Raw genomic sequence first — 8,263 nt, 5'->3', positions numbered from 1 at the left:
AAATTTTGAAAAAAAAAGTTAGCCTCGTTTCTCATCATTTTGGACCATGGGCTATAGCCCATATCGTACGGCATACTATAGCGCGCCGTTTTTCATCATTTTTGAGGATTTGAAAAAAATGACGAAATGACAAAAACGATGGGTTATAGCCCATGTTTTTTGAAATTTTGAAAAAAAAAGTTAGCCTCGTTTCTCATCATTTTGGACCATGGGCTATAGCCCATATCGTACGGCATACTATAGCGCGCCGTTTTTCATCATTTTTGAGGATTTGAAAAAAATGACGAAATGACAAAAACGATGGGTTATAGCCCATGTTTTTTGAAATTTTGAAAAAAAAAGTTAGCCTCGTTTCTCATCATTTTGGACCATGGGCTAAAGCCCATATCGTACGGCATACTATAGCGCGCCGTTTTTCATCATTTTTGAGGATTTGAAAAAAATTACGAAATGACAAAAACGATGGGTTATAGCCCATGTTTTTTGAAATTTTGAAAAAAAGAGTTAGCCTCGTTTCTCATCATTTTGGACCATGGGCTATAGCCCATATCGTACGGCATACTATAGCGCGCCGTTTTTCATCATTTTTGAGGATTTGAAAAAAATGACGAAATGACAAAAACGATGGGTTATAGCCCATGTTTTTTGAAATTTTGAAAAAAAAAGTTAGCCTCGTTTCTCATCATTTTGGACCATGGGCTATAGCCCATATCGTACGGCATACTATAGCGCGCCGTTTTTCATCATTTTTGAGGATTTGAAAAAAATGACGAAATGACAAAAACGATGGGTTATAGCCCATGTTTTTTGAAATTTTGAAAAAAAAAGTTAGCCTCGTTTCTCATCATTTTGGACCATGGGCTATAGCCCATATCGTACGGCATACTATAGCGCGCCGTTTTTCATCATTTTTGAGGATTTGAAAAAAATGACGAAATGACAAAAACGATGGGTTATAGCCCATGTTTTTTGAAATTTTGAAAAAAAAAGTTAGCCTCGTTTCTCATCATTTTGGACCATGGGCTATAGCCCATATCGTACGGCATACTATAGCGCGCCGTTTTTCATCATTTTTGAGGATTTGAAAAAAATGACGAAATGACAAAAACGATGGGTTATAGCCCATGTTTTTTGAAATTTTGAAAAAAAAAGTTAGCCTCGTTTCTCATCATTTTGGACCATGGGCTATAGCCCATATCGTACGGCATACTATAGCGCGCCGTTTTTCATCATTTTTGAGGATTTGAAAAAAATGACGAAATGACAAAAACGATGGGTTATAGCCCATGTTTTTTGAAATTTTGAAAAAAAAAGTTAGCCTCGTTTCTCATCATTTTGGACCATGGGCTATAGCCCATATCGTACGGCATACTATAGCGCGCCGTTTTTCATCATTTTTGAGGATTTGAAAAAAATTACGAAATGACAAAAACGATGGGTTATAGCCCATGTTTTTTGAAATTTTGAAAAAAAAAGTTAGCCTCGTTTCTCATCATTTTGGACCATGGGCTATAGCCCATATCGTACGGCATACTATAGCGCGCCGTTTTTCATCATTTTTGAGGATTTGAAAAAAATGACGAAATGACAAAAACGATGGGTTATAGCCCATGTTTTTTGAAATTTTGAAAAAAAAAGTTAGCCTCGTTTCTCATCATTTTGGATCATGGGCTATAGCCCATATCGTACGGCATACTATAGCGCGCCGTTTTTCATCATTTTTGAGGTTTTGAAAAAAATGACGAAATGACAAAAACGATGGGTTATAGCCCATGTTTTTTGAAATTTTGAAAAAAAAAGTTAGCCTCGTTTCTCATCATTTTGGACCATGGGCTATAGCCCATATCGTACGGCATACTATAGCGCGCCTTTTTTAATAATTTTTGAGGATTTGAAAAAAATTACGAAATGACAAAAACGATGGGTTATAGCCCATGTTTTTTGAAACTTTGAAAAAAAAAGTTAGCCTCGATTCTCATCATTTTGGACCATGGGCTATAGCCCATATCGTACGGCATACTATAGCGCGCCGTTTTTCATCATTTTTGAGGATTTGAAAAAAATGACGAAATGACAAAAACGATGGGTTATAGCCCATGTTTTTTGAAATTTTGAAAAAAAAAGTTAGCCTCGTTTATAATCATTTTGGACCATGGGCTATAGCCCATATCGTACGGCATACTATAGCGCGCCGTTTTTCATCATTTTTGAGGATTTGAAAAAAATTACGAAATGACAAAAACGATGGGTTATAGCCCATGTTTTTTGAAATTTTGAAAAAAAAAGTTAGCCTCGTTTCTCATCATTTTGGACCATGGGCTATAGCCCATATCGTACGGCATACTATAGCGCGCCGTTTTTTATCATTTTTGAGGATTTGAAAAAAATGACGAAATGACAAAAACGATGGGTTATAGCCCATGTTTTTTGAAATTTTGAAAAAAGAAGTTAGCCTCGTTTCTCATCATTTTGGACCATGGGCTATAGCCCATATCGTACGGCATACTATAGCGCACCGTTTTTCATCATTTTTGAGGATTTGAAAAAAATGACGAAATGACAAAAACGATGGGTTATAGCCCATGTTTTTTGAAATTTTGAAAAAAAAAGTTAGCCTCGTTTCTCATCATTTTGGACCATGGGCTATAGCCCATATCGTACGGCATACTATAGCGAGCCGTTTTTCATCATTTTTGAGGATTTGAAAAAAATGACGAAATGACAAAAACGATGGGTTATAGCCCATAGGTGAATCTCAAACCGGAGCGTGGACACTGGACAGGGTGTATTTTGGCGTGTGTGACGTCACAACGGTGCGCGACAGTACTTCCCAATCCACAGACCACAAAAAGACAGGCGCTGACACTACACAGGGCACCGCACTATTCTCCCCCGTGCGAGCCTGCTTTCAAAGTCCAGCTCGGATGTACCCTGAGCCATGCAGGGTATATCGCCACGGCGCAGCCGTACTGCGCAACCCCATGGATCTTTCCCTTTTCTTCCAGCAGCCAGCAGACAGCCCTCGCAGGGAAAAAAATGTCCGAAACTAGTAAGTTTTATACTCTTTTAAAAGTGTTGTTGTGTCACGGAAGGTAATTGTAATATGTTTTGGGATAGTATTTAGTTGTTTAAGCTATAAAATGTATCATGACAGAGCCAAATAAAGAAAATAAGAAATGTTGTCGTCGGAGATTTTGAAGTAATGCTATCGCGTTAGTCCCTCGGTGCATTTCCCCAACAGGCAGCAAAACTAAACATGCGTTGTTGTCACGACGAATTTTAATATTTTAATATCTTTGGGATAGTATTTAGTTAGTTGTTTATGCTATCAAATGTATTCATGACAGACTGAGCCAAATAAAAAAGATCCACTGGCAGCCATTACTGTTGTGGTTTTTAAGCCCTCTTAAAACTTGTCACACACAGGCCACGGAATTTACTTTCAAGTTATTTTCGCGGAGTATTTAGTTGTTTAAACTTCATATATGTGGTCAATTAATCATTATATTAGATTATAATCAATCATGTCGGAGAATTCGAGGACCGTGTCGTGACTGTCGTCTCGCATTGGGGCGGCCACAGACGAGATGTACCCGTGTGAGAACTACCCTTTTTCGGCGTAGCCCGAAGCAATTCACCGCTGTATGATATGAATGATCCGTTGTAGATATGTACAGCCTACTAGCCTAGGCTACATGCAATTCGTTTCTAATTGTTTTATTTCCCCAAATGTCAAGTGCATTATAAATAACCGCTATTATATTGTTATTATTACTCAGAGATAGATTGTATAAATGGTACAATCTCTTAGTTGAACCCCGTTCCATTTGTACACTCTGATTTTACAATATACATTGGGGTCCCAGAGATAGAAATGCCATTATGGGGGTTCATAGCCTAATTCAGGTCAAACTGGGGGTCCCTTGAAATGAAACTGTTTGAAAATCACTGCTAGATCTGTAAAAACATTTTTATGGGGGGGTCTGTCCCTGGCATATCTTTTCTAATGGGGGTACGCAGGATAATTAGTATCATTTTGGGGGTCCTTGACATGAAAAAGTTTGGGAAGCACTGCTATAGAGGACTAGAAAAGTCCACACCAAAAATAGAAGATATACAAGCTCCCAACACGTTGCAGTGCGACATGTTGTGACTTCTGAGCTTGTAGATTGGCTATTTTCAGTCATTTATTAATTCATGTTATTTTAAGGTGAAAGTGATCAAACTAGCAATAGAATACAACCTGGCAACCTGTTGTAAAGTCATCATTGGACCACAACAGAACATATTACCCAAGCACAAAAGCCTTTTTTTTAACAATAAGGGAATTCTGAGTTGTAGCACTACTGCCATACAAATAACCTGTTAAGCCAGTGGTTCTGAAACCTTCATTTTCCACTGCCTTAGGATCCAAAGACGGGTGAGGAGGTGGCCTGCAGCGGCGGGCCTACAGCAGCACCACCACGTGAGACTGCCATGTCTGGAAGTCTCTGGAGCGGAGCCGGACTGCTGGCCTACAGCACCACCAGGCCTAGCCGAGGCCATACCAGACCATAGTGGTACAGCTGCACTGGGGTCTGGAGCAGGGTCAGGAACACCAGGGCCCAATGTGCAGGCTGGCCCGAAGAAGAGGGGGAGAGTAGTAGTAGTAGTAGTAGTAGTAGTAGTAGTAGTAGTAGTAGTTTACATTTAAATGTAGTAGAGACTCTAGAGAACAGCCAGTTCATCCTCTCTCTGCAATGTGTAATGTTCATGTTCAGTGCAATCTATTTTCAGTTCAGTGCAATCTATTTGTTTGTGTTTAATGTTCAATGAATGTACTTTTTATTTATGTATTTGTGTTAATTTTCTACTGGAATGACTTGATTTTGACGTTATTTTTTACATGATTGAGTCTGAGATACGGTATCCTTGTTCAATGTTCATTCATTTTTATACTGAAGACAAAATAACAATAAATACATTTTGTATTTACAAAGTTGAATTGAACTATTTACATACCGGTACTCATACAATATGCACCGAAAGGGAAATTCTTGGCCGAAACTGCAGTGAATACCGAATATAGGAAACAGTTGGCCCCCCGAAAACCGAATATCCGAATATGATTAATATTATATATATTTTTTCCTACCATTGCTGTCATGGCCGTACCTTAAAGCTATCTGATTTATGGCAAAATAAATGGGTATGGCGAAACAACTTAAACACACAAACACATTAATCATGTTACCCAGATTGCCTTTTTTCACCTTAGAAATATTGCACGAATCAGAGCCTATTTGTCTTTGGACGATGCGAAAACGCTAATCCACGCCTTTGTTTTTTCTCTGCTTGATTTATACTGCAATGCACTTCTTTCAGGACTGCCTAAGAAAACAACTGACAGATTACAACTTGTCCAAAATGCAGCAGCCAGAGTTTTAACTAGAACTAAGATGAGAGAACATTTTACTCCAGTTTTGGCTTCACATGCACTGGCTTCCACTGGTTGTTTTTAGGATTGATTTTAAAATTATTTTACTTGTGTATAAAGCTCTCAATGGTCTCGCACCTTCCTACCTACATGACTGCCTTCCTAAATATGTCCCAAACCGCCCCCCTAAGGTCTTCCACTGCTGGCCTGCTCGCTTTGCCTAAAAAAAATGGCAACTAAAAAATACGGGGAAGCAGCTTTTTGCTTCTACGGGCCGTCGGCATGGAACTGTACTGTACCTTCGACAGGCAGCCTCTGTAGACATTTTTAAAGCACAGCTCAAGACCCACTTCTACAACATTGCTTTTAATTGATCTTTTATTTTTTGTTATTCATGTCCTCACTGTATTGCATTGCATTACTACTTGTTTTTTAATGTCGTTGCCTTGCTTTTCTTCTTTTTTTCTCCATTGCTCTGTAAAGCACTTTGAGCTGCATTTCATGTCATGAAAGGTGCTATACAAATACAGTTTTATTATTATTAAATAATCACTAGGGTCCATAAAACATTTCAGCTCTTTTGAATGCATTAATTGCATACACTATTCAGTGATATATTTTCTGCCTAAATTAAATAACTGAGTGACAGCATTTGTAAGATTTGTGTTAGATTACACAGTAAAATAATATTGTGATAAATGTAGCCTATCCATTTGGAGCTGAGAGTTGGCCTGGTTTAACCTTTTCATTCATGTAAATGCAAATGTGATTAACTGATTAAGAGTAGCATTCTGATTAATGAATTTCTCTCAGTTGAATTAACAGTTTATACTCACTTTACAGTAGGCTATATAGGCCTATATGTGGTTGTTTTAAATGTAAAAGTAGACCTATATTGTCAAAGTTAAATGTCATTATAGCAATAAACTTAGCCTATATGAAAACGCACTAGCTGTTAGCTGGCTGTAAAGGTATAGGCATACACAAATTAACCATGAACTTACTTAGAAGATCTACAAGCTCATAGCGTAGATCAGTGATTGATCGGTGCCTGCTAATACAAATCAAACAGCAGATGCGACAATAGTCTGTATTCTATCCAAATGTAAAAACATTTATCATTAAGTGAATAGGCTATATATATATATATATATATATATATGCAGGTTACAGGTAGCCTATATCCTTCCTTTCAGCAACTCTTTGCACGGAATCAGGACTCAGGTTAAATCAGATTCGACCATAGACTAGACGTAATAATAATAACAATAATATAATAGCTGTTATTTATAATGCACTTGACATTTGGGGAAATAAAACAATTGGAAACGAATTGCATGTAGGCTGTAAATATCCACAATAGACGGGCATGGGTCATAATTTCGTTCCGTAGGAGAAACAGGGGAAATTGCTTCGGCCTATGCCGACAAAGGAGAGGTAAACACGGGTACATCTCTCTGCTGGCAGCCCCCAAGGCGAGACAACACGGTTCTCGGATTCTCCGACATCGTTGTTTGATATTTTTAAATAGGATCTTTTATGATTAATTGACCACACATATGAAGTTTAAACAACTAAATACTACCCAAAAATAACTTGAAAGTAAATTCCGTGGGCTAAAAAAGTAGTTTCTAGACCTTTTAAAAACATTGCAGTCAGTGCGGACAAAACAGTAATGGCTGCCAGTCGAGAAATCTGAGCTCCGCTTGGCTCCGCCCAGCTCCACTCGGCTCCGCCCAGCTCAGTGTCCCAAACGACAGTGTACACTATAACGTGTACCAGTGTGCCACCTACGCAGTGTAGAACCCCGTTAGTGCCAGTGCAGTCACCACCCTATTCTACCTAGTATCTACCTAGTAAGTGTGTGCACCGGCAATTGAGATCCACCTCATGTTTTTTGAAATTTTGAAAAAAAAAGTTAGCCTCTTTTCTCATCATTTTGGACCATGGGCTATAGCCCATATCGTACGGCATACTATAGCGCGCCGTTTTTCATCATTTTTGAGGATTTGAAAAAAATGACGAAATGACAAAAACGATGGGTTATAGCCCATGTTTTTTGAAATTTTGAAAAAAAAAGTTAGCCTCGTTTCTCATCATTTTGGACCATGGGCTATAGCCCATATCGTACGGCATACTATAGCGAGCCGTTTTTCATCATTTTTGAGGATTTGAAAAAAATGACGAAATGACAAAAACGATGGGTTATAGCCCATGTTTTTTGAAATTTTGAAAAAAAAAGTTAGCCTCTTTTCTCATCATTTTGGACCATGGGCTATAGCCCATATCGTACGGCATACTATAGCGCGCCGTTTTTCATCATTTTTGAGGATTTGAAAAAAATGACGAAATGACAAAAACGATGGGTTATAGCCCATGTTTTTTGAAATTTTGAAAAAAAAAGTTAGCCTCGTTTCTCATCATTTTGGACCATGGGCTATAGCCCATATCGTACGGCATACTATAGCGCGCCGTTTTTCATCATTTTTGAGGATTTGAAAAAAATGACGAAATGGCAAAAACGATGGGTTATAGCCCATGTTTTTTGAAATTTTGAAAAAAAAGGTTAGCCTCGTTTCTCATCATTTTGGACCATGGGCTATAGCCCATATCGTACGGCATACTATAGCGCGCCGTTTTTCATCATTTTTGAGGATTTGAAAAAAATGACGAAATGACAAAAACGATGGGTTATAGCCCATGTTTTTTGAAATTTTGAAAAAAAAAGTTAGCCTCGTTTCTCATCATTTTGGACCATGGGCTATAGCCCATATCGTACGGCATACTATAGCGCGCCGTTTTTCATCATTTTTGAGGATTTGAAAAAAATGACGAAATGACAAAAAC

The 8,263-nt window shown here is 38.2% G+C and overlaps 1 long non-coding RNA gene across 1 annotated transcript; it reads left to right on the top strand.

Annotated features, from left to right (window-relative positions):
- Positions 1 to 2,810: 2,810 nt before the first annotated feature.
- LOC308334243 lies at positions 2,811 to 5,433 on the top strand. The gene is made up of 2 exons (XR_013965868.1): positions 2,811 to 3,049; positions 4,408 to 5,433. It is a non-coding gene; the product is annotated as an uncharacterized lncRNA (long non-coding RNA).
- The last annotated feature ends 2,830 nt before the right edge of the window (positions 5,434 to 8,263 follow it).

This window comes from Protomyctophum bolini (assembly GCF_963924005.1).
Source record: "Protomyctophum bolini genome assembly, chromosome: 19".
NCBI classification, from domain to species: Eukaryota; Metazoa; Chordata; class Actinopteri; order Myctophiformes; family Myctophidae; genus Protomyctophum; species Protomyctophum bolini.
The sequence above is the reverse complement of the archived record's forward strand: the minus strand, read 5'-3'. Positions and strand labels throughout refer to the sequence as shown.